Source organism: Equus quagga, chromosome 15 (genome assembly GCF_021613505.1).
Source record: "Equus quagga isolate Etosha38 chromosome 15, UCLA_HA_Equagga_1.0, whole genome shotgun sequence".
Classification (NCBI taxonomy): domain Eukaryota; kingdom Metazoa; phylum Chordata; class Mammalia; order Perissodactyla; family Equidae; genus Equus; species Equus quagga.
Genome location: NC_060281.1, coordinates 80762999 through 80775037, shown reverse-complemented (window position 1 = coordinate 80775037; position 12039 = coordinate 80762999). Strand labels below are relative to the sequence as shown.

The 12039-nt window shown below is 54.3% G+C and overlaps 1 long non-coding RNA gene across 1 annotated transcript; it reads right to left on the bottom strand.

Annotated features, from left to right (window-relative positions):
- Nucleotides 1-1303: 1303 nt before the first annotated feature.
- On the bottom strand, nucleotides 1304-6058 carry LOC124226774 (uncharacterized). Its single transcript, XR_006885357.1, has 3 exons — nucleotides 4352-6058; nucleotides 3100-3998; nucleotides 1304-2621 (listed from the first exon to the last, which is right to left on the bottom strand). It is a non-coding gene; the product is annotated as an uncharacterized LOC124226774 (long non-coding RNA).
- Nucleotides 6059-12039: the final 5981 nt, after the last annotated feature.

The window sequence follows — 12039 nt, the reverse complement described above, 5'->3', positions numbered from 1 at the left end:
CGGACATGGTACCGCTCATCAGGTACCACGCTGAGGCAGCATCCCACATGCCACAACTAAAAGGACCCACAACTAAAAATACACAACTATGTACCAGGGGGCTTTGGGGAGAAAAAGCAGGAAAAAGAAAAAGAAAAAGAAGATTGGCAACAGTTGTTAGCTCAGGTGCAAATCTTTTTTTTTTTTTTTTTTTTTTTTAATTTGACTGGCCTTTGTCTGGTTCCTAGGAGGGAGACTCTAAATGCTTGGAATTTCCAGACTAAGAGGAGTGTGTGTGTGTTGTTCATGAGCCCCTTGGGTCACTCCTGAGTTTGTGCTAAAAGGTGAGATGACTCAGGATGGTGGCTGTCACCAGAGAGAACAACCATGTGACTGGAAGGTTGGGGCCTCGACCCCCCCAGGCCCCCACACCAAACTCCAAGCAGAGGAGAAGCCTGGAGGTTGAGTCCAGTCATGTGGCCAATGGTTCAGTCAGTCACGCCTGTGTGATGGAACTGCAATAAAAACTGTGGACGCTGAGGCTCAGGACAGCTTCCTGGTCGGTGAACTCACTGATGCTCCAGGAGGATGATGTGCCCGGATTCCACGGACGAAAGGGCTTGGAGGCTGTGAGCTCAGGACCGTCCCAGACCTCATCCTGTGTATCTCTTCATTTGGCTGGTCCTGATTTTATCCTTTATAATAAAACTATAATCATACACATAGTGCTTTCCTGAGTCCTATGGTGTGTTCTGGCCAGTTATCAAACCTGAGGAGGTCATGGGAACCCCTGAATTAGTAGCCAGTTGGTCATAAGTGTAGGGACCCCTGAACTTGCAGCTTTGTCTGAAGTGAGGGCCCTCTTTTTGGGAGGGCGCCCCTTGACCTTTGGAGTCTGAGGCTAACTCCAGGTGGTTAAGTATCAGAACTAGATTGAATGGCAGTACCAGCTGGTGTCAGAATGTGAGTGTCACACGAGCTCATCAAAATTCCTGAAAATTGGCAGCTGGCTCGCACTGGATTGGTACGAGCACAGCTGCCTAGTCCCACTTCTGAGCCTTTGCTGATGCCGGTCCTTCTGCTGACGCCCTTCCTACACTCACGTTCGCAGAGGTGTTCATTCGCTTGCTCCCCAGGTCCCTCCTGAGTGTGTGTTCTGTGCCAAACTCTATGCTGGACACTTGGGATAGTGAAGAGGGGCCGGCCTGGTGGCGCAGCGCTTAAAGTGTGCACGTTCCATGCCAGCGGCCTGGGGTTGGTCGGTTCGGATCCCGGGTGCAGACATGGCACTGCTTGGCACGCCATGCTGCGGTAGGCGTCCCATATATAAAGTAGAGGAAGATGGGCAGGGATGTTAGCTCAGGGCCAGTCTTCCTCAGCGAAAAGAGGAGGATTGGCAGCAGTTAGCTCAGGGCTAATCTTCCTCAAAAAAAAAAAAAAAATAGGGTAGTGAAGAAAAGAGACCTCAAGTGCAGTGGGTACAATCAATGCTCCGCTCCCATCTCCCAACCGTTTCCACGTGCCCCCCGCCAGCTTCTGTGCGCTTCTCCTCCATCTGCCTTCAGCTGTGACTCCTTCAAAGAACTGACCTCTGGCTCCTGGAGCCCCTTGCTGGCATGTGCCCAGAGCCCTCCTCGGCCCCTACTGGGGCGGTCCTGAGTCAACGCCGCAGGTGAAGGTGGAAGTCCAGCCCCCTCACCTCGGGGCAGGAGAACTCCGTGGTGTAATTCACGCTCCTGAGCTCCTGTGTGGGATCAGGCTGAGGCCCCCTTCCATGAGGCTGTCCCCGAAATTGCGCCCTGCATGGCTTCCTCTCCTTCTCTGTCCTGCTTCCTCCACTCCCTTACTCACCTCCCTCGGGATCACTTCCTTCAACAATCACTTGCACACCAGTCCTTGTCCCAGGGTCCAACCCGAGACCCCCTCTCTGCCCTGGGGTGGTCACCGTCTAGTGAGGAGACAGGCATCGTTCACAAGATCCCAGAAAGACACATTTCTTTATAAATGGAGATCAGCGCTCTGAAGGAAAGCAACAGAGTCAGGAGCAGGGCCTCTGAAGGCTGTGACAGAGACATGCTCCACCAGAGCAATCAGGGAAGGCTTCCTGGAGGAAGCAGTGCTTCCTGGAGGATGAACTCTGAAGAGCAAAGGGGGAGGTTACCAAGTGAAGAGGACAAGAGAAGGGAGGAAGCTTTGCAGGTGGATGGCATAGCAGGTGCAAAGGCTCTGTGGTAGAAGAGGTAGGTCAGTGTGGCCGGAGCACAGAGAGAGACGGAGCCAGAAGAATTGATAGGGCAGGACCATGTGGCCTGTCAGGTCCATTTTCTGAGAGGGGTGGAAACACATCTAAATGTCAAGCAGAGGGCTGACTTGAGAGATTTAAATTTTGAATTTGATCAAGTTTTGAAATATAAAGATCCTTCGACCCACAAGAATTTACCCTGTGAATAAGCCCACCTGTGTGCACACGGATGCTCATGGCAGCGCAATGTACGACAAAAAAATGAAACACGGAACCTACCGAAATACCTGTCACGAGCAGACGGGTTCAATAAATTTGGTCCATCCTCTCAGCGGACTCCTGCACAGCCTTTAAACAGCACGAGGGAGATGTAAATATGTTCCGTGGAACTCTCCCGAGGCTGGCAGTTGGGTGGGAAAAAATGCAAAATAGTAGTGTGTTCACATTCTCCTAAAAGCAAAGTATACCCAGAAAATGTTTCTGGAAAGTCACGCACACACACAATTGCTAAAAGGAGCTCCAGGGTGCAGGGCACGTCATTAATAAACATTTGCTGAGTGAATAAGGGAGGGAGTGAATGAAGGAATGACTGGACGCATGCATTATTGCTTCTAGGGAGGAGACACGAAGGCAGGAGAGAGCCCCACTTGTCTACTTTTTAATTTATAACCTTGTTATGTGGGGCACGACGACAGTTTTGCCTTTTCTAGAATTTCACGCACGTGAAATCGTGCGGTGTGCAGTCTTTTGAATCGGGCTCTGAAGGATGAGGGGGCGTTGAGCCAGGTAAACGGGATGGTAAAGGGGCGGGGAGGGAGGAAGCTGCAGGCAGATGGCACAGCAGGTGCAAATATATAATTTTTTGGAGATTCACTCACGTTGTCGCTTGTGTCAGGGGTCCGTTCCTTTCTGTCGCCAGCAGTCCTCGCTGGTACAAGTGGACCGCGGGTTGTTTATTCGTTCACCAGTTCGCGCATGTCTGTTCACCTTTCTGCTCACACGGCCCCGCCTCCACCCACCCCCACACAGCCCCCTGCCCTGCACCCACCCACTGCTACCTTCTTGCCTGTCCCCCTGAAGCCCCATGAAGGGAGGAACCACATCCCTCCTCGGTGACCTTCAGAAGGTGTAGGGAGAGGTGGTGGCCAGCACTGTGGGCGGTCATGGCGGCCTCGTCCTCCACCGGCTGAGGCCAGGCCTTGGGTCTGGGAGAAAGCTGGGCAGGGGAGCAGGCAGGGGCCTGGCTGAGGCCTCTCTCCCTGGGGCCCCGGCTTTGCCTCCTCTGCGCCTCAGGCCTGAGATAGGAAGCAGGATCCGGAGAAGAAGGCAGGAGGGACCACTGGCTCCTTCGAGGGCTCCAAGCATCCCACACGCCCCTGGGAACGACTTCCTTTAATCCCACATGACCTTGCGTGGAGTGAGGGTCTTGTTTTGGAAACAGGAGAACAGCAGGTCAGAGAGGGCAAGGGCTTGCCCAAGATCACACAGCTCAGAGAGCGGCAAGCTGGGATCTCACCCCCCACCTGCTGTTGGCTCTGGAGACGCTCGGAGGTCCTGCAAGATCCAGAGAGAGCGAGCGGGGAGACATCCTAGAGGCACTGAGGCCACTGTGAGTGTGTGAACGGAGCCGGGCCAGGCAGTCCTGTTCATCCCTCTGGCCTCCGCTGCAGGGGGAACCAGGTGGAGCAGGAAACATCCTGGCTTCTCGGCTCTGTCTCCTCGGTCCCTCTCTTCGCCACGCGGGGAGCTAGCCTGAACCCCTCCAGCTGTCACGTGACTGAAGAGAAGGGAAGAAACAAAGGAGGGGTCCCTCCCTACCAGGTAGGGCGGAAGGTGGACCCCAGGGCTAGGAGGAAGGGGGTGCCTCAGTATGAGCTGTCCTTTCTCTCCTGTCTGCCTGTTCGCATCCCCTGCCCCCTCCCTCCCAAGAAGCCAGGAATAAAAATCCATTTTTTAAACCCCCTGCAGTCCCTACTGCTGGGCTCAGGGACATGAGAGAGCAGCCTCTGGCTGTCCATAAGCATGAGAGACAGATGTTGCCAACATCTGGAGAGCAGGGAGGCCCAGTCCTGCCTGGAACTGGGAAGAGCGCCCAGCTGGGAGGATGCCCCAGGGGGAGGGGACCCCTACCTGTCACTCATCTGGACCCGGGCCGCTTCCACCTCAAAGGAGGGCCCCCAGGGCCTGGCCAGGTTTGGAGGCCCTTTGGAGGAGAAGCTGGGCAGGGGCGGCCAGCAGGGAGGAGACTTCAAAGGCTCCCCTAATCCCCAGTGACATTTTCAGACACAGGAGTTTGCTTTCTTATGCTGCGGATCAAAGACGGGAGCTTTATAAATAACCCTCATAAAAGCCGAGGGGCTTGTAAAATTAAACAGTGTCACGAAGATTGTGCGCATTTGGGGGCAGGACAGAGGCTGGGGAGTCCAGCCCCTGCCCCTGCTCTACCCCCACCCCCATGAGGCAAAAGATGGAAGGCCCTGCGGGAGGCCAGAAGGCAGGCCTAGAGGGCCTGGGGTGGATTTGGAGCCTCCTCTCCAGCCCCCACCAGCTTCCAATCAGCATCCTGGAGCTGGCCATTCATTCGTTAAATCATTCCTTCACTCATTCATTCTTTTAGTCACTCAGTCAGTCAATCAACAAACATTCCCTGAGAACCATGGCGCAGGGTGATGAAGGCATTTGCCTGTGGATGCCCAGCTAGACTGTGGTGGGACTGGAATTCAATCCCAGGCCTGGCTGATCCCACGTCAGCCTTTTCTGCTGCTCCTGGAGGCGTCAAAGGTGGGCAGCTCAAAGCCGGAGTCTCCCCAGCAGGATCCACCTGACCGGGTCGATCCGGAGAAAGCAAGTGAGCTCCCGAGCAGGGAAGCTGGCTTAACATCCGGGCAGCTCTTGCCATGAGGGATTCAAATCTAGCTGCTGCCACCCAAGCTGCCAGCTTCCTGGTTCCCTGCAAAGAGGGATGAGGGTTGGAGAGCCAGGGGAGGTGGGCATGTGGCTCAGTCCGTTTGGGCTGCTGTAACAGAATACCAGACACTGGGTGGCTTATAAACAACGGGAATTGATTTCTCACAGTTTTGGAGGCTGGAAGTCTCAAAGCAGGGAGCCAACGTGGCCAAGGGAGGGCCCTCTTCCTGGTAGCTGACTTCTCCTCGCGTCTTCACATGGCCCAAGGGGCTAGGGAACTCTTGGCAGCCTCTTCTATAAGAGCATTAACCCATTCATGAGGGCAGACCCCCTCCCAGTCCATGACCTTGGGCATTAGGTTTTCAACACGAGACTTAGGACACAGACACCCAGGCCCCGGCAGCATGCTGGGAATGCCAGTCATTGGTTCCATCCTTCAGGGAGGGAGCGGCACTGAACAAACCGTTTGTTAGCACCTGCCACACGCCAGGCCCCGGGCTGGACACCAGGGCTGCAGTGCAGACCAGACGAGCAGGGTCCCTGCCCCACAGAGCTCGGAGTGACCCAGCCCAGGGTGAGCAGGGCGAGGCTGGGGACACAGAGGTGGAACTGAGCCCGCACGTGGAGGAGGATCCGCAAGAGCTTTCCAGTGGAGGTGACAATTGAACTGGGACCTAAATAATGAGTAGAAGTCAGCCTGGGAAAGGGGGCCGGGAAGGGCATTTCAGGCAGAGGGAATAGCCTGGGAAAGGTGAGAAGGCACAGGATATAGACAGAAGGAACCCTCCCCCACAACACTCCTGTGCCCGGTTTCAAGATCAGGATCCCTGGAGTTCTGCATGTGTCCAGCATCCCATGATCCTCACATCCACTATGCCCCCAGTCCCCATCCCCAGGTAGATACTATTCTCATTATGGCACCTAAGACAAGGGAGGCTCAGAGAGATAGAGTAACTCACCCAAGGCAGCACAGCAAAGACACCTTAGATCCAGACCATCTTGGTGGACGTGGGCATCGGGGAGCTGTTTACCAGGAGCCCTCCCAAAGCCTCGAGGGTTTACAGCCTGTGCCCTCAGCAAGTCACGTCTCCTTGCTGAGCTTCAATGTCCTCATCTGCAAAACAAGACCCGGTGAAGCCCCCTCCACCTGTTACAGCCGCATCTCTCACTGACCTCATTAGGGCAGGTGGCCTGGAGCAGTGGTCCCTGCGGGAGGCTAAGCCACAAACCCTGTCCCAACTAGGCCAGGGACAATGGGATCCCCCTGTGGGCGTCTGGCCTAATTGGCAGTGGACCCCTGGGAGCTGTGCCAGCTTCGCTATGATCGTTTCACGACCCTTGACACGCTTGCCTGGAGCTCTTCTGAGCCAGCGCCAGGACCTAGCTCCTCTGTGGACAGAGATCAGGCCTCCACCACTGGACGGAGCCCCTCGCCCTGCCAGGCCCATGCTGGGTGATTCCCGCGGATGCCCTTGCTTGATTCCCAAAGCGGCCAGTGAGATCAGTACCTACGTCCCCACTTTTCAGAGGAGTCCTCCCGGGGCGGTGGGCATTGCCTGCAGAGCCCTCGCCAGGCTGGAGGCAGCCCTTGGGGACAACCCGACATTCCGGGCCTCAGTCCCTCATCTGGAAAATGAGGATGATGAGGCCCGTCTTGTGGGGCAAGACACTGGCCTCAGTTTCCTCATCTGTAAAATTGTGTGGACCTCACCTGCCAGGTTATTGTAAGAATTAGCCACCAAATAATAACAACAGTGCACAATTATTGAGCGCCTACTGTGTTCAGGCACGTTTTAGGGGCTCTGTGTGTATTCGCTCTTTTAATGCTCACAGAGATCTCAGGAGTCGCTCCTGCCAGTGTCCCGCACTTTACAGTTGAGCAAATAGAGACACCAAGAGCTTAAGAAACATTCCCAAACACACATAAAGGCCTTTGCACAGAGGAGGCCTCAGAAGGGTTAGCTTTTCCTTCTGTCCCATTCCCCCAGGCTCCAAAGCCAGCCCCCGCTCACACTCCTTGCCCTTCCTGTATCTTCCGCCTCCTTCTAGACAGTGGTAGAGGGTGTCATTCGTGCGATGACCCAGTGGACGGAGTCGCAAATGCTTTTACTCAGCCTCAAGTTAGACAGCAAAAGGAACTTCCCAGCCGTGGGGGCTGTGAGCGGAAGAGTGGGACTCCCATGGTCAAGGCTGAGAGAAGCTGAGATATAAACCTGTCCCAAGACAGCAACAGGGACAGGCGGCCCTTCCAAGATCCTCCCAGCATTAGGATTCTAGAAGCAGGCCCGCAGTGGGGCCGGCCCGGTGCCATTCCTCCTGTGTTTCCTCCTGGGGCGGTGATGCCAGGCTATTGTCTGGCCCTGGGAGAAGGGGAGTTCCTCGCAGACGGGATCCTGGGATCCGTAAGCACACCACCCTCCCCGCCCTGTGCTTGCCGGCCCCCCAGAGCAGCTGGGCAGCATTTCTGCTGTCTGTGGGCTCATTTATCATTCCGAGGGGGGCATCGCCGCTGTGAGGTCCCCCGGGACAGCCCTGCCGTGGCCCTGTCTGATTGAAATCCAGGCCCGGTGCACATTTGGCCTGGGGAAGTGCCTGCCCGGAACTCAAAATAAATAATACCGCGGGCAGGAGGCACAAATCCACCGCTAATTACGGCATATCCTGATTAAATGGGGTGCGTAAATAAATATTTCAGCTTGGAAGATGAATCGGCCAGGAGGGCCGCCACGGCCAGCCCCGCTCTGAGCCTCTCTTGTCCTGTTTCTTCCAACAAAAGGACAGAGCCTTGGCCCCACTTGCTGGGTGGCTCAGGATCACTCACTAACCCCCCTCAGCCTCAGTTTCCTCATCCATCAAACGAAGTGTCAATCGATGATGACCCCTCAGCCGGGCTCACAGGTCTAGGGTGAGAATCAGAAAAGGCATTTGGGGTGACTGGGTTTCGACAGAGCTGAGGAGGCAGTAATCATGAATAGGAAAGAACAAAGAATTCGGGGCCAAGCAGTCTTGGGTTTGAATCCCAGCTCTGGGACCATCCCCGTGCCTCAGTTTCCCTTTCTGTAAATTGAGTGGACGTAAAGAGCCAATGAATGCTCTGAGCCACGCCTAGCACACAGCATGAGCGGCACCCACTGTGAGGATGACCAGCACCACACACTGGAGTCCTGGCAGTTATTACCATTGAACGTGGAGGTGCCCTGAAGACCCAGCCCTGAGCGAGGTCCACACTCTCCACACCCGCTCAGAGGCCCTGCCCGGAGACTTCTGTGCCTGTCCTCACAGATGCCACCTACTCATTTCCGAGAGGCAGCGTGATAATAGAATCGGGGGCCCCGGGGAGGGGAGGAGGAGGGAGTCTCATCCTGGAAAAGTTTAAATCAATTAACTCCCTTCCAGAAAACAGGCTGGGAAACGTAATGGAGAAATAATAACTTTTCCCCACAGGATGAAATGACATAGACCAGGGCCCAGCGAGGAGTCAAGGAGGCAGGCGCAGGAGCCCTGTCTGTGATTACCTGTGTGGCCTTGAGCAAGTCTTCCCTTCTCCGGAGCCTTAGTTTCCCTCCCTGGACAAGGGGAGGGGCTTGGGCTGGCATCAGGAAAGGCTAATCAATGGCATGAGTGCCATCACCCTCCCCTCCCTTGCCCGTGGCAGGCATCGCTAATCGATTGCAGCACTGTTCCCATTGAACCCAGATGGTATAGCAAAACCAATCCAAGCCAGTGTCCCAGGCGTCCCCTCTGGGTGGGTCAGAGTTGACACACAGGCACCAGACTGCGTTTACAAGTCCTCCTCTAGCACTAGCTCAATAGTCACCAGTCGTGTTATTATTGCTCTGCTAGACTCAGAGTCCACCATAGTGTTAATAGTGAAGGTTAACATTCACTTGAATGTCAGCTGTGGGCCAGGCACTGTTCTAAATGCTTTCATACACTAACTCATTGAAATCTCATAACCAACAGATTATGAGGGTCCTATTATTATTATGCTTATTTCACAAGGGAGAAAACCAAGGCCCAGAGAGGGGAGGTGGTTTGGCTCAGGTCACACAGCTAGTAAGCGGAGTCAAGACTTGAACTCACAACTGACTTACCAGAAACAGTCCAAATGGGGTGGGGGACCCTTCTCTTCTCTTCTGATTGGAGTCTTGGAAAGAGAGCCACCATTTCTCCATGGCCAGCTCTGTGCCAGATGCATCACATCTATTATCAGTTTGGAACTGCAATTATCCTCATTTCCCAGTTGGGGAAACTGAAGCTCAGAGAGGGGATGGGACCTGGCCAAGGTCACGTGGCTGGTGGTTTGCTAGGGGTGGGGTGAAGTGGCACTGTTCTTTTCCCACCTGCCAGTCGCCCTGCAGGAATGGTGCCTGTTTATCCCGGCCTCTCCAATGCCCAGCCCAGGGCCTGGCACACTGGAGTTGTGGAATGAATGAATGAAACAGTGAGTGCTAAAGGAGTTCCAGGCTTGGGGTACACACCATCCCCTCTATCACCAGCCCTCGGACCCCTAAGCTGATTCCCTGTCCCTGTCCCTTGCTGACCCACCTGCCCCAGCTGGGTGACCTCTTACCTCTGCTCGTGGCCCCAGATGACCCTGGGGGCTTCTGGTCGTGGCCCAAATCCATCATCCCCGAGTGGTCTGTCCCAGCCCTGCCTCCGCCCATCCATCTTCCCACCCCAGCTAGAGAGAAGGGGGTGGTGCTGGGACGGAGGGGGAGGGTCCCGCTCCAGAAAGCTCTTGGCCCCACTGACATCCTATCCAGGGTCCTCTCATCACCTCCTAGGCAGCCACTTCCCACCTGCAGAACACTTTGGAACCCAACACAAAAGACAGCCAAAGGCGGCGGGCTCTGGCTGGTGGGCGCAGGGTATGGAGTCCTGCCTGGTGGCCAACCTGCCCTCCTTCCCTCCTGGCACCCCCCCCCCCTCCAAGGTGGAGACCCCAGAGAACTTTCAGAGAGCCACAGAGAAAACCTCTGCCCTGGGGGCCAGGAGACCCGAGTGTGAACTCCTGTTCAGCCACTGGCTTGCTGTGTGACATGGAACAAGTCCCTTCCCCTCTCTGGACCTCAGTTGCCTCAACTGCAACATGAGAGGATTGAACTCAGTGGTTTTCAAACCTTTGTTGTTGGAATAACGGAAATCATTTTTCAAATTAAGTCCCACTCTGAGCTCCAATATGAAAAAGGGATGAAATTGAACATGCTCTGGTTGAAGCTGGCGAAGTGGGGGGTGGAGTGTGGACCCCAGAGCTCTATCTTTTCAAGCTCCCTTTGCCCACACACACCACCAAGCAGTGGTCCCTGATGCATCTACCTAACACCCTAAGATTCCTAGAAAAAATTTGAAAATAAAGGAATAGATTTTTTTTTTGGTGAGGAAGATTGGCCCTGAGCTAACATATGGTGCCAATCTTGCCCTCTACTCTTTTTGTTTCTCCCTAAAGCCCCAGTACATAGTTGTATATCCTAGTTGTAAGTCATTCTAGTCTTCTATGTGGGACACCACCACAGCATGGCTTGATGAGCAGCGTGCAGATCCGCACCCAGGATCCGAACTGGCTAACCTGGGCTGCCGAAGTGGAGCGCACAAACTTAACCACTTGGCCACGGGGCCAACGCCCAGGGATAGATATTTGTTTCAATCACTTGATTATGAAAGATTCCGAACATATAGCAAAGTTGAAAGACATTTACAGCGAACACTGAAATATCCACTACCTGGATTCTACCGTTAATATTTTACTGAACTCGCTTTATTAAATAAGGGCATCTTCTCAGCTCTGCAAAACTCCCTGATTCAGCGAGGGCCACACTGGGGGGCTCTGAGTCCTTTCTGGGAACCCCCGTGAATATGTGATGGCAACACGGCTGCTGTAACAAACAGACCCCGGCATCTTCCTGGCGTAACTTGAAAGAAGTTCATTCCTCGAACAACAGTTCAAAGCCTGTGTTGCTGGTCAACAGGTCACAGCTTTCCTCCGCAGGTGACTTAGGGCCCAGGTTCCACCCCGCCTTTGGCAGAACAGAAAACTTGTACAGCAGGGGTACATCCACTTCTGACTTCATCTTGCTCATTTTTCATTGGCGAAAGCTACTCACACACAGCTGGGCCTGGAAGCATAGTCCCCAGCTACATACCCGTGCTGGGCTCTGCTTGCCGGTGTCCACCCCATCCCGTGGAAGGGCGTATGAATCTCAGAGGTGAGTTGGCTGTCTCTGCCACACCCAGGGTGCTAGACCCATCCGGAATCATCCCAGCCATCCCTTGGTCTCTGTGCTACCCCATGCCAGATCAGCGGGGGCCTAGCCAGCTCTCCAGGGGAGTCTAACTTTGTTCAACAAACATGTATTGAGCTCTTACTGTATACTTGGGCTCTGTACCAAGGCTTGACCATACAAAGATGAACAAGAGTAGGCCCCTGTCCTTAAGAACCTTCCAGTAAATGTTACAGACAACTCTTTCCTCTTGAACTCTCTTTCCTAAGAGAAAGCCTGTGAGATCTTCCGTTTTGTGTGAGTGGGTCGATCTGACATTGGAACACTGGAGGAAGGAGCTGGTTTAATCAAATCTTTACTAGGCACCTCTGTGTGCTCAGAACACTCATGTGGTTGAGCTTATTTCATTCTTCCTTTGCTCTTGCAAAGGCGCTTTCCCCATTTTATGTAAGAGAATGAAGGCCAAGGCTCAGAGTAGTAAAGTGACTTGCCTGAGGTCACACAGCTAGTGGTGGAGCTGGGATTTGAATCCAAATATCACTTCCTAGTTCCCTGCTCTTTTCTGCTCCATCAGAGCGTCTGCTGGAATCCGCAGTAGAACGGACACAGAGGATCAGCTTCCCCACACAGGCCCTAAGCTGGCGGCTGCACGTGCGTCCCCTCATTTCTTCCTCCCCACATCCATCAAGT